The sequence below is a fragment of the Coffea arabica genome, chromosome 7e, assembly GCF_036785885.1.
Source record: "Coffea arabica cultivar ET-39 chromosome 7e, Coffea Arabica ET-39 HiFi, whole genome shotgun sequence".
Classification (NCBI taxonomy): domain Eukaryota; kingdom Viridiplantae; phylum Streptophyta; class Magnoliopsida; order Gentianales; family Rubiaceae; genus Coffea; species Coffea arabica.
The window spans coordinates 43,555,176-43,578,767 of NC_092323.1; the positions used below are offsets into that span (position 1 = coordinate 43,555,176).

The 23,592-nt window shown below is 37.4% G+C and overlaps 2 long non-coding RNA genes across 2 annotated transcripts; both read right to left on the reverse strand.

Annotated features, from left to right (window-relative positions):
* Nucleotides 1-662: 662 nt before the first annotated feature.
* On the reverse strand, nucleotides 663-1,716 carry LOC140010989 (uncharacterized). Its single transcript, XR_011818191.1, has 2 exons — nucleotides 1,487-1,716; nucleotides 663-859 (listed from the first exon to the last, which is right to left on the reverse strand). It is a non-coding gene; the product is annotated as an uncharacterized lncRNA (long non-coding RNA).
* A 2,753-nt stretch (nucleotides 1,717-4,469) lies between these two features.
* On the reverse strand, nucleotides 4,470-5,527 carry LOC140010990 (uncharacterized). Its single transcript, XR_011818192.1, has 2 exons — nucleotides 5,294-5,527; nucleotides 4,470-4,666 (listed from the first exon to the last, which is right to left on the reverse strand). It is a non-coding gene; the product is annotated as an uncharacterized lncRNA (long non-coding RNA).
* Between the last annotated feature and the right edge of the window lie 18,065 nt (nucleotides 5,528-23,592).

Below are 23,592 nucleotides of genomic sequence, written 5' to 3' on the forward strand. Positions count from 1 at the left end.
AATAAGCCCCCACTGGGGCAAATTTTTGTAGTACATTTGAGAATTTTTGTCAAAGAGTCAAGTGAGATATTTTTGGAATCAATCATGCTGCTCTTTACATAAGTAGTAGGTGCATCAATTTTAAAAAAAAATAAGATAAGGAAGTTAAGTGCATGTTGTATTTTTGGTAAGCCCCCTGTGCAGGTATTCATGGCTGAAATCAATGAAAAAGCATCAAGCGATGTGGAAGACCGATACTGGAAAAGAGAAGAAAGAAGAAAGAAAACCCCGACACTGGGGCAAATTATTTTTGAAAAGATTCTCTCAATAAAAAATCCCAAAAAATCAAAAGATCAAAAATCAAAAATTCAAAAAAAAATTCAAAAAAAATTCAAAAAGTCAAAAATCAAAAATCAAGTTCAAATTCTCGTTTCTTGGAATATCAAATTTAATTTCTTGTTTATTGATAAATCAAATTTGATTTCTTTTTGAAAGATTATCAAGGCAGGCTAGGGTGCTATCCCACTGACCGACTGATTATCAAGGCAGGTGTGACGACCCCACCTCCCCCTAAGGCGTACCAGAGGGTTCGGCGGGCCGCCTGCCCAGCTCTCGCCGGGACTCAGTCGTTCGCTACAGTCCTCAATTAAAAATTGAAATAAATCACAAGAATAAATAGGGCATTGATCCAAACTTAAAGCGGAACTTATATACATTGCCAACCCAAAAGAGAATATAAACATCAAATATACAAGGGTTCTCAATCCTTCATACGCCCAGCCCGTGCCAAGCACTAGGCGAGAACCACTACAAAATAAACAAAAGAAACAAAACTAGATTGGCTAGTCTATCTCAAGCTCACGTCCTCGCTCGCCTTCCCCTGTAAGGAAAACAAAACTAAAGGGATGAGCTAAAAGCCCAGTGAGGTTCCGAACACATAATCAGATAATCAATCCAATACATTAAACATGGAGTATCAATAATTCAAGAAACATTTTCAATGGAAAGCGATAGTAACACATTCATTAAAAGGATACGGCTCACAAGGAGCAATTCGTTATTTCGTTCATTCGTTCTCCTGACATTTCCCCTTATTCCTCCAATCATTTGAAACTGCATTTTTCGTTTATCAATAACCCTCGTTCGATCGTTCGTTCATTCATTCATTCATTCACCCCCGTCCTGGCCGTTGGCCAGTCTCCACCAACCTACAGGGTAATACTCGAGTATACCAAACGTTCACCCAAGTCCCTAATCGCCCGACCGAGTCCGCTTCTGGCTCGAGACGACCGGTAACAAGGGGCAATGGCCAGTTCAGCCCAAAAGGCTTACATTCATGCGCAAGTAACATTTCAATCATTAAATCCTTGAAAATTGCACAATTATTTAGGTCGAGTGCGATAAAGTACCCACTCGCCTAGAAAGCTCGTTTTGGAAATCATTAAAAGCACTTAACACATTAGCAAATGATAACAACAAGCCATAGAATCAAATAAGGAACACTCACCTAGAAATGCAAAATATCGTGCAAAATATCCTTCCGGATATTACCCTTAATCACCAATGAAACCTTGAATAAAGGTCACTAAGAGTAGCCCAAGCTCTCTCCTTCAAAAATCACACCACAAGTCACTAACTAGTCACTCAAGAACAAGTTTAATCGGTTTAGTTTCTTTGTTTCCTCACTTTGTGACTTGATTCAAGAAGAAATGGAGAAGCTTTTCTCTTGTTTTTGCTCTCTCTCTCTCACGGTTCTTCAGCAGAAATAATGAGGAAGAATGGTGCAATTTTGGGGATAAGAAAGTTGGACAATGTCTTGGTCAATGGCCTCTAATGGTGTGACACTTGTCACAACCCTTACCAAGCAAAATTTCCTTTTCTTTTCTTGTATTTTCAGCCTCTAATTTCGGTCAAGCTTAGCTGGAATTTAGGAGATATTTTGCTCAAATATCAATAAGCTTGTATGGTAAGAAAGTGGTGGTCAAGTGGTGCGTTCAACCGGTAGTGCGCGGGACCCGCCGGATCGCGCCGTTTTTCTTAAAAACTCACGTACTACGGTTTTTTCTTCCCATTCACTAACCTTATATCATTGCCACTAGTAACATATTATTTCTCACTTAAAAGTCATTTTTAATCCCCAAATTAATTCTTACTCTGTACCGAAAATTCATCCGGCGAAAAATCGCGAAAACCCTAATTTTGCTCCAAACTTAAAACCGAAGCGAAAAACCCTATTTTCTAGGTCTATTTACTCTTAGTGTGAAATATTTGGGTAGTGGCCTTTGATAAATACTAATTTTCAAATAAAAGAGTATTTTTGAGAAAAATACAAGAAATTTACGAATCCTCACATTCTCTCCCCCTTAAAAAAATTTCGTCCTCGAAATTTTACCTTCAGTTGCCTCAGACGAGTCCGGAACTTGTCGGTTGTCTAAAGCATAAACCTTTGCCGGTCCGCTAGTTCGTTTCCCTCCTTCATTCACTTGTGATTTAGCTCCATCCAGGTGCAGAGTATTGCTTTCACGTGATTGTCTCCTCGGACAGTTGCTAACTTGATGATCGCCACTTCCGCAGATTAAACATTTCCGCCCCTTTTTCCAACAATCGCTTTCGACATGATTTGCCTTTCCACAGTACCCACAGACCACGTGAGAAGCCATCTTTTGGCTTTCTTGAAAACTTTTCCCAAATCTGATTTGGCTTTCTTTTGTAGATCCTTCACCTATCGCCCCTAATGTCCATGGTGGGTGGGACAAAAAGTTCACTTTTTGCAGTTTGGAAGGGACTCTCGCTTCACTTAATTCCTCCACTACACTACTCGATGCACTCCTTTTCTGGGTCTGGGAAGCTTTTATCTGTGCCTTTGCAGTCTCGATTCTTTGAGCTTTCTCAAGGGCCTCCGTAAACGTATTCACTTGTACTGCCGCTAATGCTTCTTGGAGTTCCAAATTTAATCCTTGTATAAACCGTCTTACTCTTCGCCGTTCTGTGGCCACCAATTCAGAAGCAAACTTGGATAGTTTCGTAAATTTCGTTTCATATTCGGCCACACTTAACGTTCCCTGGCGTAGTCCAATAAACTCTTCCTCTCTCCTCTCTTGAACTAAAGGAGGGAGGTATTTCTCGTTAAATTCCCTTATGAAATTCGTCCATGTCCATACGGTCTGTTCTCTTTCCCATTTTGCTTTAATAACTTTCCACCACGCTCGGGCCGATCCTTCAAATTGGAACACCGCAAATGTTACTTGTCTTTGCTCGGTGTAGTTCAAGACGATGAAAATATTAATCATGGCCTCTAACCATTGTTCGGCTATATCCGGATCAGATCCTCCAAGGAATTTCGGAGGAGTAAATTTCTGAAACCTCTCAAGAGCCTTATCTTCTCCGATTTCAGGGTTCCGGGGTTGATTCACGGCCATTTGGCCTTGTTGATCCACCAGTCTTGCCAAGATATCTGTCATTTGTTGCATTACCGTTGCCATTTGGTCTTCGGCTTCAACCCTCGTTCCTTGCTCTTGTGCAGCTGTTGTTTCTCTTTCCTCTCTTGGCTCTTGAGCTCGTTCATTCCCACGGCCACGTCTACGTCCACGGCTACGTCTCCCGTCCATATATATGTTTTCCCTCTCTTTTCTTTTCCCCCAAAAAGGTAATTTAGTAAATGAACACGATAAGGTTACTAAAGTAACTATTGAGGGCACCAAATATTCAAATAAACATATACCCACATAACACGCCATACCAAGAAGACGGATAAGCAAATACACAAATACATATCAAGTTGGACAGATAACCATGTACATACAGGTATACTAACGTCATGTAGTAACAATATACTGGTAAATCAAAAGGAAAAGGTGAAGTCGCCCCAGTATCAGCCCGTCTGGTCTCTCACGTCACTTACTATCCAAACTAGATGTCCCTGACCTCTTGTGCTCATTCTAGTCAGACAAAGCCTGTTCATGTTCCCAAAATACAAGTCTCAAGTATTTAGCAGCACCTCAACTATAAAGTACTCAGGCACGAGAATCCGAAATAAGATAATTCACATCTCGAGCTGCAGTCTCAAGAGTAAACTATCTACAATCGGAATTCCAACCTGACATACCTATCTATGGTCTTCAGATACCATGAGAAAGATTTAAGGCCTATAACATTCGCAATTCATAGCTTCACTTAGTCCCTCATACTTTTCACCACTTAGTCCAGGGTCACTCCACGTAGAAACCACGCGAAGCAGCTATAAGTTTTATCCCTCAATCGCTTAACTTTCAAGTCCAATCAAATCCCACAGTCCGGTATCCTAATCTTTAATCTAGGATACACTACAGAGATCTGAAGCCTAAGCTCTGATACCATTTGTGACGACCCCACCTCCCCCTAAGGCGTACCAGAGGGTTCGGCGGGCCGCCTGCCCAGCTCTCGCCGGGACTCAGTCGTTCGCTACAGTCCTCAATTAAAAATTGAAATAAATCACAAGAATAAATAGGGCATTGATCCAAACTTAAAGCGGAACTTATATACATTGCCAACCCAAAAGAGAATATAAACATCAAATATACAAGGGTTCTCAATCCTTCATACGCCCAGCCCGTGCCAAGCACTAGGCGAGAACCACTACAAAATAAACAAAAGAAACAAAACTAGATTGGCTAGTCTATCTCAAGCTCACGTCCTCGCTCGCCTTCCCCTGTAAGGAAAACAAAACTAAAGGGATGAGCTAAAAGCCCAGTGAGGTTCCGAACACATAATCAGATAATCAATCCAATACATTAAACATGGAGTATCAATAATTCAAGAAACATTTTCAATGGAAAGCGATAGTAACACATTCATTAAAAGGATACGGCTCACAAGGAGCAATTCGTTATTTCGTTCATTCGTTCTCCTGACATTTCCCCTTATTCCTCCAATCATTTGAAACTGCATTTTTCGTTTATCAATAACCCTCGTTCGATCGTTCGTTCATTCATTCATTCATTCACCCCCGTCCTGGCCGTTGGCCAGTCTCCACCAACCTACAGGGTAATACTCGAGTATACCAAACGTTCACCCAAGTCCCTAATCGCCCGACCGAGTCCGCTTCTGGCTCGAGACGACCGGTAACAAGGGGCAATGGCCAGTTCAGCCCAAAAGGTTTACATTCATGCGCAAGTAACATTTCAATCATTAAATCCTTGAAAATTGCACAATTATTTAGGTCGAGTGCGATAAAGTACCCACTCGCCTAGAAAGCTCGTTTTGGAAATCATTAAAAGCACTTAACACATTAGCAAATGATAACAACAAGCCATAGAATCAAATAAGGAACACTCACCTAGAAATGCAAAATATCGTGCAAAATATCCTTCCGGATATTACCCTTAATCACCAATGAAACCTTGAATAAAGGTCACTAAGAGTAGCCCAAGCTCTCTCCTTCAAAAATCACACCACAAGTCACTAACTAGTCACTCAAGAACAAGTTTAATCGGTTTAGTTTCTTTGTTTCCTCACTTTGTGACTTGATTCAAGAAGAAATGGAGAAGCTTTTCTCTTGTTTTTGCTCTCTCTCTCTCACGGTTCTTCAGCAGAAATAATGAGGAAGAATGGTGCAATTTTGGGGATAAGAAAGTTGGACAATGTCTTGGTCAATGGCCTCTAATGGTGTGACACTTGTCACAACCCTTACCAAGCAAAATTTCCTTTTCTTTTCTTGTATTTTCAGCCTCTAATTTCGGTCAAGCTTAGCTGGAATTTAGGAGATATTTTGCTCAAATATCAATAAGCTTGTATGGTAAGAAAGTGGTGGTCAAGTGGTGCGTTCAACCGGTAGTGCGCGGGACCCGCCGGATCGCGCCGTTTTTCTTAAAAACTCACGTACTAGGGTTTTTTCTTCCCATTCACTAACCTTATATCATTGCCACTAGTAACATATTATTTCTCACTTAAAAGTCATTTTTAATCCCCAAATTAATTCTTACTCTGTACCGAAAATTCATCCGGCGAAAAATCGCGAAAACCCTAATTTTGCTCCAAACTTAAAACCGAAGCGAAAAACCCTATTTTCTAGGTCTATTTACTCTTAGTGTGAAATATTTGGGTAGTGGCCTTTGATAAATACTAATTTTCAAATAAAAGAGTATTTTTGAGAAAAATACAAGAAATTTACGAGTCCTCACAGCAGGCTCGGGTGTTGATCCCACTGACCAATTAACCAAGTGAAGGCAGGCTCGAGTGTTGATCCCACTAACCAATTATTGATCCAAGTGACCAATTGAAGGCAAGCTCGGGTATGGATCCCACTGACCAATCGAAGGCAGGCTCGGATATTGATCCCACTGACCAATTATTGATCCAAGTGACCAATTGAAGGCAGGCTCGGGTGTTGATCCCACTGACCAATTAACCAAGTGAAGGCAGGCTCGGATGTTGATTCCACTAACCAATTATTGATCCAAGTGACAAATTGAAAGCAGGCTCGGGTATGGATCCCACTGACCAATTGAAGGCAGGTTCGGGTGTTGATCTCACTGACCAATTAACCAAGTGAAGGCAGGCTCGGGTGTTGATCCTACTGACCAATTATTGATCCAAGTGACCAATTGAAGGCAGGCTCGGGTATGGATGCCACTGACCAATTGAAGGCAGGCTCGGGTGTTGATCCCACTGACCAATTATTGATCCAAGTGACCAATTGAAGGCAGGCTCGTGTGTTGATTCCACTGACCAATTAACCAAGTGAAGGCAGGCTCGGGTATTGATCCCACTAACCAATTATTGATACAAGTGACCAATTGAAGGCAGGCTCAGGTATTGATCCCACTGACCAAATATTTATCCCACTGACCGATGTCATGACAAATCTAGGTTTTATCCCGCTGACCTTCTCATGTTTTAATAATGCAGGCCGGTAAGCATTTGGTGTTTACGTCTTTGTATCGAGTTTTTTCGAAAACTCAGACAAAGAGGGGCAAACTGTAGACACCAAATTTTTAAATTATTTTATTTTATTTTTATCTATTTTTATTTTATCAATCTCATAGTTTTATTTTAGATTTTTAGCAGTTAGATACCAAATCTTTTTAATTTAGCTTTATTTGTTATTATTTTCATTTTTATTGATTCGATACATTTATTATTTTCGCTCATTAGTCTCTTAATTTTCATTATTTCTTTTAAATTCAATTTTATGAAGAGCTTATTTTTTGTTGTTTACCTAAATTATTAAAAAAAAGAAAAAAGAAAAAAGAGAGAGCAAGCTCACGTGGGTGAGCTGCACAGGATCCAAACTCTCTCTATGTATCTCATTCAGACAGAAACAAAAGTGCAGCGGCTTCCGGGGGATATTCTAGCAAAATCATCAGACGGCTCTAAAAAAGCGGGAGAAAATGCATCTTCATCTGATACCCTTGCTGTGAGGGTTTGAAGTTGTGGGTTGGGTATAAATAGAACAAAGAAAAACGCAGCTGGAGGAAGGGGGCGGCTAAGGAGAAAAAGCTGAAGGAAAAGGGCAACGGGGAGAGTGAAACGAAAGAAAAAAGGAAAAAAGCGTTCGGCCAAGAAGGAATCGGATGACGGCTAGGGAAAGCAAGGAGTTCGGGTAAAAGAGGATACGAAGAGTTGGCGGCTGGGCTGAGTAGAGAAAAAACAGAGGACGGACGAGGAGGATGGAATTGACGGCTAGGTTTTAGAAAAGCAACAAAAGGAAAAAGGGCTGAGGTAAAAACGACAGAGAGAAGGTGAAGGTTGCCAAGGAAAGAAAGGGAGAGGGGCTGTAGAAGGAAGAAACCGAGGGAGCAAGAGAAATTGCTGAGGAAAAACGGGAAAAAGGAAGGGCGGAGAGATCACAACGAGAGAAAAGGGACAGAAAAATTTTTCGTCAAAAACTTGGGCTGGGGTTGAAGATTCAGGGGTCTTCCCGGCCATTTTCTGAATTGTTCATAACCTTTCTTTTGGAAAAATTGTTTCTTTCTGGGTAATCTACGTCGCTTGGGGAGGAGATTTCATGTTGGACACTTCTGGAAAAAGGAGCTGCAACATCATCGAAATTGGGCTTGAACTCGCTGTCCTCGTCATCCTTGCAGAACTGGGAAAAAGGATTTCTTGCTTCATTTTGGCATTCTGAACGATTGCTTCCAGCTTTCTTGCCTCAATTCATCACATCGACTGGTTATAAGGTAATAATAATCTTCCTTCAGTAGTTGGTTTAACACTTGGCATGAGATTTTGGAATCATTTTGCATAAATGGGTTTCTCGGATTCTTCTGTTTGCATGTTTATTGACGCTAAGAGGAAGGGGCTTTCGATGGTTTGATTTTATCAGAGCTTTAGACTCGTTTGACAGTTGATAGTTCAATGTTTTGGCTGAAAGGTGTTAACTTTTGACCAACCCACCTAGAACTCACCAGAAAATTGTTTTCTTTTCTCTCTGTTGTTGCATGTTGTCCGTTTGATATTCAATGATTCTATTTCCTACCTTTTGTGTTGTATTAATCAAGTGTTTTGAATTTTAATGGGATGGGTAAATGAGTTCGTTGGTTTGGTTTGAAATTGCATAAGATACTTACGTAGAGAAGAGCTGCAAATTTGCAGCAGAAACTTGCAAAGCTGTAGACAAAAAATCAGCGAAGAAGAATTGCATGTTCCGTTCTAATTCTGATTTTTTTTTCTTTGCTTGTTCGGATGTTGAAGTTGTGTGTTTGGATGCATAGATTTTGTGTATTTGGGCCTGGAGTTTGACAAACAATAGACATGTTCTTGTTGGATAAAGAACCCATAAGAGTTGCATCGAAAACTTGCCGCATGTAATTGCTGATAAAATGACACGAAGTTGTAGAAAGCTTTTCCAGATTTGCATGCATGATAGAGCATAGGGATGAGAAGTTTGATATAATTTTGAGTTTGGTTTTTGATTTGAGATGGATTGTGTTTGTGTTTTTTGATCAAAAATGATGCTTTGTTGTTCATGACAGCGATAGCAGAAAATTTTTCAGATTTACATGTTCCCATTCTAAGTTTTTCTTTTCTTTCTTGGTTTGTTTGAATGTTGAGTTCCGTGAGTTCGTTGTTTGGGATCAAGGCTTTGATGTTGGGTTGGGATATGAGCTGGGTTTTGATGGAAAGATTGTATTGGAATGAACACCACAATTGTAGCAAAAATGTGTTTGAAAAATTGCAGAAACCAGGCACCTGTGGGGAAATTCTTGTTCAATGCACCTGAGTTTGTAATCTGATTTTCACCTTGAGATCTTTCTTTTGTATGTTAATATTACGCCTTAATGACGAGTTGAGGTTTGGAGGGGTTTTGGCGGATGAACAATAAGCTTGGTTCAAATCTTTGTATGGAAACATTCGCACAAGAACGAGCTGCAATTTTGCAGCAGAGACTAGCGAAAAGAATTGCAGATGAATACTTCTTTCGTTGCATGCATGCAAAAGGTTTTCATAATTTGCATTTTAACCCTTTGAGTTTCATTTAATGCTTCTATGGCCCATAAGATTGAAAAGATTAATCAATTGGATCCCTTTTACATGATAGTTTGCCTTGATATGTTTTCATGTGAATTGTTGACAGATTTTAATGGAATTTTTAGGATGAAATAATGAAAGTTTAATAATTTGGAAGAATTTATAGTCTTGGTTTTCATTTGATCTAATTTTGTCGTTTAATCCTAATAAATAATTTTCCATTCTTCTTTTGTGATTTTAGCATTTGATTGTGATGGATTCCACCTTAAACCATTAAATTTAGTATTCCATTTTAGACTCTTGAAACTTTTTTATTTGGGACCGTGTTTGCTTATACATGGATGGTTTATTCCGTGTTTAATTTTCATTTCGTGTTTAATTTTCACTTGTGTGTTTAATTTTTGTTTCATGTAATTAATTGTTAATTAAAGTGATGCCTTGACCCTTTTTATTATTTTGGAGGGTAAATAAGTAAATTCGTGTCATTAGCACCCCAACTCAAGGGAGGTACACTCTATCCCTTATTTTTTTTACCTTACTTGACCCTATGTGCACCTTATGTGATTTTATGTGCTTAATTGCATGCTTTTTGAATGTTTTCATTTTATTTATTTATTCGCTTTAGTCATCTTAATTTCGTATATTTATTTTAGTTCATTTTGATTATTTAAAAGGCATTTAAATGCCAAGTTGTAATAGTTAGGTTTATTTTATTTATTTTCATTTCCCCCCGTTAGATTGTAGTAGGGCCCCCTCAAATGTAATAGCTAGGGTTTTATTTGCTTTCTTTTTGCTTGTGTAATTTGCATGCTTACGTGCTATGTGTTACCGCTTTTTTAGGGTCTTGCATCTAGATATCATGATTATGTGTTATGTGTTTATGTGATATTATGTGTTTACTCGCTTTATTATGTTTTTATGAGATTATAATCAATGTGTGACGTTATCACACTAGTCCAACGCTAGTTGTGATCCATTTCTGGATACCACACTAGTCCAACGCTAGTTGTGGTTTCCTTGTTCGATTTCTCACTAGTCCAACGCTAGTGAGAAAGTAGAAATATGGGTTAGTCCAACGCTAGACCCTTAGGAGTCCTTCGCGCGTTAGATCATGATTGTATGATAAAATCATTTCATCTCATGCATATTTTTCACTTTCTAGGGTCTTTTATCATTTTGTATGATATTCCCCTTATACGTATATCCCTTATCCCTAATTTCCCTATATATATACCCCTATGTATGATACATAACATTAGAATTGCATTTCATTTTAGAATTAGGATTAGGGTAATGCATTTGCTTGATTAGATTAGAAATAACCCCTCGAATATGGGATATGGACGAGTTTGGCTTTCTAACCTTAGCACGCTCGTATTCCCTCTATTAAAGGAAAAATTGAGTCACGAACATTAGTCCCCCGTACCCATTAAGATGGATCCCTTTAGGACATGTATATTTGTATTTATATAATTATTTTGTTCCTTTTCTTTTCCTAGAGTCTCACAGTTTTGCATTATTCGTGACCTCTTCAAAGAGTCCCTATTGAGCATCACAATTAATGTGATTGGCATCAATTAAATTTCGAAGAGATATTTTGACCCCCCCGATACCCTCTTAGGTCTAGAGTTTGCATTCATATAGTACATCCAAATGTGATAAATCTTTAGGTTAAAATAAGAAAATCTTTGACTAAATCACGCAACTAGCCTTGGCTAGGTCGAAAGGGTGCCTCGGATTTTTTATCCTTGCCTTCCCTTTCTTCAAATGTGACTCCCGAATCTTTTTCTTTGATTTACGTAGACTTGGAGTCGGTTAAAAAGGGTTTTTCTATTTTTTCTTTAAAAAATTCATTTTTAGGTGACTTGGTACACCTTAACTCAATACCAAGTGGCGACTCCGATTTTTATTTCAAAAACCCTTTTTAAACTATAATTTGGGCCCAAATCGTCGCATTACAAACCCCATTTAGGCCCATTTTCTTTTAAAATCAAAAATCATTTTTTTCAATCAAAAATTGAATTAAAATTTCATTTTTCTAAACTCGTTATTTATTTTTATTTATTTTAAAAAATGGGGAGCGACATCACTGGTTGACCATTGAGATCCTGAGCCACACAGCTCGCTTCTCTTAAAGGATCCCCCATAGAGAGACTATGAGCCTCAACTCAAGTCACGAGCAATAAATGCTCTAAAATATTTTTCAAGCAATAAATGCTCTGGTTCAAGCAATAAATGCTCTCAAATTGCGTCACAAGCAATAATTGCTCCGCAAATGTGTTACAAGCAATAAATGCTCCATAACAAATCACAAAATTATATTTCACAGGTATCAATAGCAACTAATGAGGTTTAGGTCGAGTGCGATAAAGTACACCCTCGCCTAAGTGCCCATTTTTCATAGTAAACTCATATTAGCATGGAGTTACACAGAAACCCTGATTACTCACCTAAAGAGCAAGTATAACAAGAGAAAGTACGGAAATGAATTCTAGTCGCCAGCTAGTGGGCCCCACCGGCTCCGTCTAGCTCACCACCGTCTGAAATAGAAGTTTGCATCACAATATATCACAAACGGCTACTAACATTCATAACTCAAGTAAAACGGCAAAATCGACACATGCATGCGCGGAAACGGCATACAGAAACGGAAATGGCAGCACAACCGTTTTGGTGTCAAAAACTGTTTTGAACACAATCAAAACTACGAGTGTCGGATCAAAGTGCATTAGGTACCTTTACGAAGCTAAGATGAAGGGCTACAATTTTTATGAAAACACCTTAATCTAGATCTGAATGGAAGCAGGTCGAAAGTATGGAAAACAGTACCAGAAGTTTGCATTTTAGGGTGACAGACAGGGTCTGTTTGCTGAACCATAACTCACAGCTCAAAAATCCAAATCAAGAAATTCCAAAGGCGTTGGAAGGCTATCTCATAATGCTAAAACTTTTATGTTTTGGTTAAAACCTGAATCAATACAGGGCAGGGTGAAAAATGGGTCCAAAGTTCCTGTCAGAACTGTCCAAATTCAAAGGCAGTTCTGACAACCGATCTTGTTGTGGTCATAACTGGAGCTACGGATCTCAAATTGGAATGCACTTTATATGTTTCGAAGCTAAGACATAAACCTACATTTATTATGAAGACCTCCAAAGCCAAATCATACATTTTCATGGTAAAAAATGGAAATTTCCGCGAAAACAGAAATCTGGGCGCGAAACAGGGAGCATGGCAGTCAAGGGTATTTTGGTCATTTCACTTGATACAGTACTTAGATTGAGCTGAAATTTTACAGGTAGCTAGCTAACTCAATTACCAATAACTTTCATGTTTTAGGAAAAAGCTGATTCGGTCTGTAACATGCCCAAATAATTCCGGTCAGAACAGGCAAATTTGAAACCTTAAACGTGGAATTTCCGCACAATGCTGAAATTTTCCGCATCCAACTACAACTAACATATAAAAGCCTCATTTTACACCATATCAAACCATTATACATGGCCAACCACTAATGATCATATAAAATCAGAAAAATCCCCAATAATATCTGAAATTTAACTAATTCCACCTCAAACCACAAAATCTTCTATAAAATAACATGTTTAGCCACTACAAGCTACTAATTGACCATTATTAGGAACAAAAGGGAGTTTTCAAGCAAAATAATTCATTTAGGCTCATTTTAAACCCTTTTAAGTTCCATCTACAAGCTACTACAAGCTTATGATTTTGGCCCAAAATAATAGTTTAAAAAGGGTTTTTGAATAAAAAAATCGGAGTCGCCACTTGGTATCGAGTTAAGGTGTACCAAGTCACCTAAAATGAATTTTTAAAGAAAAAGTAGAAAAAAATCTTTTTTAAACGACTCCAAGTCTTTGAAAATTAGAGAAAAGTGTTCAGGAGTCACATTTGAAGAAAGGGAAGGCAAGGATAAAATCCAAACCACCCTTTCAACCTAGCCAAGGTTAATTGCGTGATTTAGTAAAAAATTTTCTTATTTAAACCTAAGAATTTATCACATTTGGACGTACTATATAAAAGCAAATCCTAGACCTAATGTGTCGGGGTCAACATGTCTCTTCAAATTTTAGTTGGAGCAAATCGCATTAATTACGATACCCAAAAAGTAATTATTTGAAGAGGTCACAAAGGTGCAACATATGAGACTCAAAGAAAAGAAGAGAAAATAATAATATATACATATACATGACCTAAAGAAATGCATCATAACGGGTGCGGGGGGCTAAAATTCATGACTTCAATTTTCTCTTTAATAGAGAGAATACGAGCATGCTAAGGCTAGAAAACCAAACTCGTCCATATCCCATATTCAAGGGGTATTTTTCCTATCTAATCATGCAAATGTACTAATCTAGTTCTAATTCTCTTTAAATGAAATGCAAGTCCAATGTCATGTCTTCACACATTGGGGTAAGTAATATATATATAGGGAAAATATGGGATAAGCGATATACATATAAGGGGAAATAAGGGATAATGGTCATACATATGGGGGAAATGTCATGCCAAATGAAAAAGACCCTAAAAAGTAGAAAACATGCATGAAAATATAATGATTGTCGCACAAACATGATCTAACGCATGGATGGTCCCTAAGGGTCTAGTATTGGACTAGCCCATATCTATGAGTTTCCACTAGCATTGGACTAGCGAAAAATCGAGAAAAATGGCCACAACTAGCATTGGACTAGTGTGGTGACGTCACACATTTATCATAATCAAAATAAATCATATAAGATATAATGAAAGCGAGTAAACACATAATATCACGTAAAACACATAGCACATAAGCATGATATCTAAATGCAAGACCCTAAGAAAGTGAGTAACCCGTAAACACATAAGCATGCAAAACACACAAAGCAAATAAAGCCCTAACTATTACATTTGGGGGTCCTAACTACAATCTAAAGGGGGAAGGAATAAAATAAATGAAATACATACCTAATGATTACATATTCTATCTAAACACATGTCTTGAACCCCCTAACTATTACAATTTGGCATTTAAATGCCTCTTAAATAATTTAAAAATATAAAAAATTAAACAAATGAATAATTAAATGAAATAAAAAATTCAAAAAACATGCAAAAACACACATAAGATCGAATAGGGTCAAATAACATCAAAATAAAGGAGCAGAGTGTATCTCCCTTGAATTGGTAATCTAATGGGATGAAAATTTTCTTATTTACCCTCCAAAACAATAAAAAAAAGGGTCAAGGCATCACTTTAATTAACAAATAATCACAAGAAATGGAGATAAACATGAAATTGAATCAAACAAATCATTCAAATGTAAGTAAACGACCCCTATTCAACAAATTGAAACAAGCAAGGACCTAATTGAAACAATTAAAGAAGTTTGAGGGGTCAAATAAACCTACCAAAACCAAATGCTAAAACTCACAAAAATAAGTCAAAACCTTCTCATCAACCCCAAAAACAAAAATATTACCCAAATCTAAACCATGTTTACAAAAATCCAAATAAAAAAACCATAAATCTATCAAAAATTATTAAATCCTCAAATTTCATCCTAAAATTCACAAAACATTTATCCAAAGATCACATTAAAACATACCAAAAGAAAAAATAACATTTTAAAAGGACAAAATTGATTAACTTTCCAATAGTTTTGGCCATAGTTGAATAAGGGAAAACTTGAGGGGTTAAAGTGTAATTTTCAAAACTTTCCGTGCAAAGCTTACGAAGAAGCTTATGCTTCTGCAATTTCCCAGCCACCATTATTTCTGCAACTTGTTTTCATTCAGCTATTCATGCAAAGTGACTCAAGCCAATCCTAACTCATTCAAGCACAAAATGCGAAAACTTGATCCAACAAGCTTTCGGACGCAAAATGCAGCAAAGCAACATTAACATTTGCAGCAACTTTGAACCCATAGATCTTCAAGAACAACAAACCCAAATCCTAAAACAAACAAGAATGAACACAATATACATGATTCACGTTCCCTCAGCTTCAAAGCTAATGGCTTTTGTCCATAAGCTCCCAACAAGACATTTTAAACACAGCAAAACTTAGACTGAGAACATGATAAGACACAAAAGGAAGAACAAGGGAGCTTCATAATTTGCTGCAACTTCGCAATTTCTACTGCAAATTTGCAGCTCCTCTCACGCGGTCATTTTTATACAAAAGTTCAAATAAAACCCATCAACCAAACCCACATAAACTCCAAGCTTTCGTCCCCCAAAACCCAGTCCAAATCATTCTCACCCTCAGAAAATCCAACAACTGGACATAAAATGCAGCAAAATGCCGTGAACATTTGGCGAAACCTCAAACCCCCCAGATCTTCAAAAAACAAAACAGCCCCAAATCATAACAAACAATATAATGAAACACACAATCCGTGGTTCACATCACTTCAATTTCACGGATGAAAGAAAAACTGATGAACCTTGTCCATAAGTTCCTAACAAAAGAAAACTTCGAAAACCAGCGTTGATTATAAGTCACCAGACTTGGGTTGAGAGCATGACAACAAGCAAAAGAAAAAAAAAGGAAGGTATCCTGATCAAACATCAAAAATTTCACACAAACCAAGGGATCCAAAAATGGATCTGCAACCACTGCTGCGACAAACCAAAATGTTTGCACTTGTTGCAGCAGAAATTTTTCATGCGCAGGTCTCTTTTTAGGAGACCTGATAGACTTGACCATGGTAAAGGATCCAAGAACAGAGGGCATAAAGCCATATTCACCAGAAATCAGCCACATCAATCATAGCCATGAATACACAAAATCAGAAGACCGTAAATCCCTATACAAATTCACCAAATCTTGAAGCTAAAATGGAAATTTTACCAAGAACTAAAGACAGAGTAATGTTACCTCTATCCAGCCGGCGTTTTTGGAAATAAGCCCAAGAGGTCGTGAAAGATGGAGAGAAAACCTTTGACTCGAAACCCAGATAGAGATGACGCGCTCCCGCCTTTGAACCCCGATCTGGATGACTTCCAAACGTTGTTTCAAGAAGATCTCTGAATGAAAGTTAAAGTTCTGCCTAAAAAACTGATTTAGTAGTGAAATTTGCCTTCAAAAATAGCAGAAAGTCAGCCTTGGTGACTATTTTTCTGGAAAATTTTTCTCTACTATCTCTCTTGCTCAGCTGCGATTTCTTTCTCTTTTGTTTTTCTTCCTTTCTCCCTCGCAAATCTCTCTATTCTTTCTATCCCATAAACTCTTTTTCTTTCCTGTTTTTCCAGCCCCCGAAGCTCCTGGTTTCCTCCTTAGTTTCTGGTTTTTTCTCTCCAAACCCATAGCTCTCTCTTCCTTTCTTTCTCCTCTCGGTCTCTCCCTTCTCACTCTATCTTTCACTCTCCCGTTGCTCTTTTCTCTAACCCTAGCCGCCACTCCAAATGTCCCCTCTCCCTTCTGTGTTTTCCTCAGCTTTTATATGGAGCAAATGCTGCTAAAACCTACCTTCAAGGGTTTCGGTGAAACCCTTGTCTTGCTGGCAGATTTCTAAACCATTTGATGGTTTCATTTTCAGAAGCTTCTTGATCAAATCTTTAATAGATGAGGTGTCCTTGTACCGGAACTTAGGAGGAACCAAATTCCGTGAAAAAAAACTTCCCAAAATGCCAGCTTGCAAATCTGGTACCGTCTCTGGTTCACGGTTGCAAAAGAAATGAAGAAGGACAGCGCGCGTGCGTGAAATTTTTTTTTTTTATAAAGTAATTTAGGTAAACAAAGACAGTTAATTCCTAAAAGAAGTTACATTGCAAAATTCTCATTCATTTTAAAGAAATTGAATCTAAGATGATTAAAACCTATTTTTGTGAAGATTTTCCTTTTCAAAATTTTTAATGCAAAAATATCTTAAAACAAAAATTATGAGCCTAATAAGCAAAAATGAATACTAACTATCATTTAATCAATTAAAATAAAAATAAGAATAAATAATAAATAAAGCTAAATTAAAAATTTGGTGTCTACAAGTGTCTCCATGAATTTCATTGTAGGGTTGCCAAACTTAGAGGGATGCACGAGCATACTTATCATTTTGGACCAACTATCCAAGTACGCAATATTTATCTCAAAGTGCATGGCTGAAGTGATGGCTAAACTTTTTATGAACAATGTCATCAAGTATTAGGGTTTACTAGTAACGATCGTGAGTGACCGCGACTCACGGTTTACTGAAAGGTTCTAGCAGGAGTTATTCTATTTGTTTGGGTTAGGGATCAATATATCAATGTCAATGCACCCTCAAAAAGACGGGTAGAAGAAATGGGTGAACTATATGTTAGAAGTTTATTTTCGGCACTATGTGATAGTTAACCAAAGAGATTGGGCAAAGCTGCTTGATGTTCACAATTTTGCTTTAATCTGCAAAGGAACGAACGCACCGGCAAGAGTCCATTCAAGATTGTGCTTGGGTTCCAACTATTGAACCCGAAGGACATTGTTGGTGGTTATAAGGGTGCAAATCCTACTACATATCAATTTGCCAAGGACTGGCAAGAACGAGCGAAAACGGCCAAACTGTACTTAGAGAAGACCTAGCAGCAGATGGAGAAATGGGGCGTCCGTAAATGGACTTTTCTCAAATTCAAGAAGGGAGACCAAGTGTCGGTTAAACTTTACCAACATGGACGTGTCCGTGGTGTACACAAGGGTTTGATGCGATAATATGAAAGGCCGTTTACCGTGCTCAAGAAGGTAGGGAACATAACATATAAGGTAGAGTTGCCCGAATCACTATCCCAACTCCACTCAATTTTTCATGTCAGTTTGCTTAAGCCGTTCTATCAAGATCCGCATGATCTGTCAAGGAACGTGTCGATAAGAGCACCCACGAGCATGAGCGATGAGTACGACAAGGTTGATGAGAAAATCATGACCGACCGTAATGTCCAGCACAAGAATCATGCATCGTCAAAAGGAGTACTTGGTGCAATGGTGTGGGCTATTGACAGCAGAGAAAAGCTGGGAGCCGGCCAAAAAGTTGTGGCAATTTGAGAAGCTCATACGGGCGTATGAGGCTAGCTAAGGCATTGGGGTGATGCCAAGGTTGAGTGGGGGAGGGTGACATGGATCTCACTCTATTCGCATGCGACCGTGCCTATCTGCGGGCATGATTGCTCACGACCGTACTCGGCCAGCCAATCAGGCATCACTGTACATAATGTTTTAGCAGAAAAATTAGGACCGTTAGTAGACCCATACTTCATTCCCCCATGCAAGTGCCAAGCCTTCAAGGCTTGCCTAAGGCATGGGGGCTACACCAAATGTTGCTAGAAGTATGTAGTAAGCCCTAAAGCTTCTGAAATGTTCTAAGTTGTTCAAGAGTCTTGTGGAATTACCTAAGGGATTTTGTACATAAGAGTGGACTTTTGTAGATGGATCTAGATACTAAATGTAGGAACACTTTGTGTAGAATTCTCTAGAGACTTGTATAACTTTTTTGACTTGCTTATAAATAGTCTGAAACCCCTTATTTGTAATCAATCTTGTGTAAGTATTCACAAGTGCAATATAAACTTTCCTTAGCCTCTAACATTCTCCTTCTTTGCTCACTACTTTAGCTTCCGCATATTTCCGCCCACATAGGCATAAGGCTGAACTAGCTAACTATTCATAGTTTAAGTCTTGAACAATCGCTAGTACAACATGGTGTGTTGGCTTATAGGAATTTAAGCAGCTCGTGACACTAGGAGTCTCGATGGGCTTCTCACGTGTTTTTTAGATGGACACCAACAGTGTTTCCGTTCATGCTTTGTCCAAAATGTCTATAGATCGTTCTAGATCGTTCTTGTCCCAAATGTGGTCAGACTCCAATGGTGGACCGCTCGGTTGATGATGACGAGGACCAAACGCCTGAAAGAATGTAGGCACTACCTCAGAAGTCCAAATGACTATAGTTGCATCAAGATCTACTACATGGGAGGATACATTGGAAATGTGGCTGCTCTACCTTTCCGTGCGTTAAGGGCAAGAGGTGCGTTGGTGGGTGATATTCAGATTTTAAGAATTTTTCTTATCAAACCTCCTGTTTAATTATCACTGAAGTTTTAATTTAATTATCGTACCCATTTATCGTTGAATGCTACATTATTTATCATTATTTACATTAACATTAAAACCAAAAAATTCAAAAATGGATGACTTGGGCATATTTCATTTTCAATTAATTTTGTAATTTTCAACTGGAAATTTAACAAATTTTTATAGGATGATTAATCACCGTTTATGACATTAGCACAATTTTTGTAGGTAAATTAAATTTTAGGCTTTCAGGGTTAGGGTTTACGTATTAGAGTTTTAGTGTTAGGGTTTGAGGAAATTAGCACAATTTTGGGGCAATTTATGAATTTAGCACAATTTTTTTAGGTAAATTAAATTTTAGGCTTTTAGGGTTAGGGTTTACGTATTAGGGTTTTAGTGTTAGGGTTTAGGGATTAGAGTTTTAGGGTTAGGATTTGTTCAATTCCTTTTTAGGAATTAAAAAAAAAATTAAACATATGCTGCACCTCAAATCAGCGGCGATCCCTTTCTACAAAAAGGTTTCACCGCTCATTTGAGATGTGGCGAAGCCTTTTCACACAAAAAAAAAATCACTCATTTTCCTTCCTTGGCAAAAAAAAAATTGAAATTTAAAACAACTTTTTAATGAAGACCCTTTTACCATTTGCGGCGACCCTTAAACTAAAATCCAACCCCAACCAACACCACTTTTGTGGTATTTTTTTGTTTTCACAATATACTAAGAAATTCGCCCTTCCTTTAATTATCAAAACTAGAATATCTTAATTAATTAAATGACTCTAAATTATATAAACAAAATATACTCCAAAAATTAAGTGATAAAATGTTCATTGATCACTTACTATAAATGCAATAGGATGGGAGGGAGGGATGTGTTGGATGACTCGGAGGAAGGAAGTGTAAGTAAGAAGTATCGGGTTTGAGTCTTCCCACTTATACTAAAAGAAAACAAATGAAAGATTTATTACTTTTAACTATGTCAAAATAAATTTTTTTCATCACATCTACCAATGTTAACAAAGGAGCAAAAGAACTGTTAAAGATTGTTCTAATTTTTGTTTCTTCTCAAATGAATTTGTTATAATATATTTTTATGTTTATTCTATAGTCCATTTTTTATTTTTTTAATATCTTATTTTCAATAATTTTATAAAATATTAAATTTTATATACAATTGTCTATTATTATTCAACAAGTATAACATGTTCAATGCTCGAATTCAGATAATGAGTTATATCAAATTCAAATATTAACAATTTACTAATTTAATGAATTCAAATTTTGAATTTCAGATTTCAATTTTATCAACCCCACTAGAGGATAAGTTTGTTGGAGGAAATTTTGATGGTTAAATTACACTTAACTCTGAAGTTTCAAACCTTGTCTTTTACAGGTAACTTCTGTTAAATTTCTCTATACAAAGCCAGTGAAATGACTACGTGTAAGTGCCAAAGTTGAAAGCCTAAAGAAATCATAAGCTACTTCTTTTCGTCATTCTTTCCATTTTTTTTACTTCATCTCCTTCCTTGTATATTATGTTGGAAGAAGTCAACCAATGCTGCAATATTGGCAGCAGGGCTAGCACCTGACATCACCGTTCATTGCCAACTGCTGACTGTCCAGCACCAGGATTTAACAATAATTGTACCCTATACTTGCTTTTTTAACATACATCACGAATTTGGCCTCTTATTTGCTCTGTTTTCAAACTCGGACCGGACCGGCCGGTCGAACCGGTCGAACCGGGAACCGGCCAGGTAGCCGGTCCGAGTCACATTAAAAAACCGGAAATTTAAGACGCGGTCAAAGCCGGTCAAAAACCGGATTTGACCGGGTTTGACCGGGAAAAAACCGGTTTTTCCGGTTCAACAGTAATTTTTTTAAAAAAATTTTCAAACTTTTTAATATTATGTTTTGGCCCCCTAAATTGTTAAAACTTATTGATATACCTCAAATATTTGATACTTTATAAATATTGTCCTAAAATTTGATGTTATTTTTCAATTAAATTCATAATTTTAATTCTAAACTTGTTAATATTTATTAAATAATATAAATTGCTACTTGATTGTTCTAATTTCTTTGTATTTTCTTGTTAAATATATTTGAAACATCAAATATATATGAATATACCTTTATTAATATCAATATATTATTAGATATTATATATATAATATTTTAATTTTTAAATAATTTTTATTTATGACGTCATCCGGTTCGACCCCTATCGACCCCCGGTCGAACCCATTGACCCCTGACCCCTGACCTCGGCCGAGTCGCTATCCGGTCCGGTTCTGAAAACATAGCTTATTTGTCAAAATTGGACACAAACCGCGATGTAGGTGATGCATCCGATCCTCAGCCCCTTATCAGATCTCACTTTAAAAAATTTGACAATTTGACATCTGCAAACAATTTTTTTTTCATAATAGGAGTAGTGATATTTTAGAATTCTAAATCAAGTAAATCACAGTTATTTAAGAGTGATTTTCTGGAATTTCAAATCAATCACAAATATTCAAATTAAAAAAGAAAAAGGCGTAAAGAGTGACAGAAACCATCGAATGTTGAGAGGGTTGAGAATAATTCTGATTATGGATTTAGGTTTTATAGATTTATGTTTGATGTGATTTCTCATTGGTTGGATCATTGATGCATTGACTGGATTTTGTAATATTCAAGAGGAGGGAATAACCAAATAGATTTCGGGGTAGGAATGGATTAATGAAATCACGTGAGTTATTACAGGTGTCAAATTTTTAGAATGAGACCTGCTAAAGGGGCTCCTTAAGAGGGCTGAGAATGGATGCGGGTTGTTGATGGTTCCTCCATTCTTCCTCTACCCAAATCAAGGTAAAAATCCACAAAATTCATACCACATTAATTCTCTTGAAGCATAGAAGGCAAAGAAACTGACAAATAGTAAATACTAGCTGAGATTTGAATTAAAAGCAAAGTGAAGGAGTAAAAATAACAAAAGAAAAAGATAGATAGTAATTCCTCAAAAAGTAAATTGACACATGTCCTCAAGTGTGATGAGGAAAGAGACCCCAAAGGGTGATGGAAGAAAATGAGAAAGACACATCACATGAGACCTCAAGGCCTCGAGGTCTCAAGTCACAATTATGCATGTAGCACTATGGCTACAATACCCGCCTAACCCACTCATGATATACATGAATAGTTACCACACCACATCAAGAGGTAAAACTTTTTCTACCATCCGTAACTCCTCGTAATTTTACATATTTTCTTTGTTTCATTCACTGACTTTAGCATCGAAACTACATCAGTGGGAAAGCGCCTCCTTTTCTTTCAAGTAAATATTAGTCGAAAGCATCAAAGAACAGTAGGGAAATTTGTGCATTTGTGTTTATTATAATTATTGGGGAGACAAGCTTTGCACAAGGCAAAATCAAAGAACCCAAGCCATAGGGCCAACTAAAGTTACATCTACATCATCTACACAAAATCGAGCACAAGAGATGACTCCTCTCTTCGTGACCTCTCAGATGCCTACAGCTTAATTGGATATATCCATGAGTATACAGTACCCCTTTGTATTTAATTGAAGAGAATTTGGCATGTGTATGGCCGGATGAGATACAGGAAGAACACGGGGTGAATTATCAAGGGAATTGTGCCAGTTAAGAAAAGAGGGAAGTAGCAATGGCAGAAGAAAAAGATGTCGCTTCTTTTTTTTTTTTAGTGAAACTAGGAGGGGATCATCGCATGATGTGCGGTGTGATGTCAAATAGGTGGTATGTTCAATGTAATTGTATTATTTCCAAAAATACATATATTTTTTTATAATTAGGAGGCATATGAGTGACGGGATTTTTGTATCAATGCAAGTTTAATTCCGATTTTACACCCGTTGGACTGCAAGTATACAGGTCGCAATTGTAGTACAAGATGTGTATCGGGTCGATCCCACGAGGAGCAATTTAAACAATTACTAAGCCCTTGTTCTCTCTATTATTTAGACTTACAATTAATTTTGAGCAGAGAAAGTCTAATGCTGTAATCTACAAATCTGATATACAAATCTAGTTTAACAAATGCTGAATGCAAATAGAGAAATTTCACTTAATGAAGATTCTAGGGATGTAGATTCCACTTATG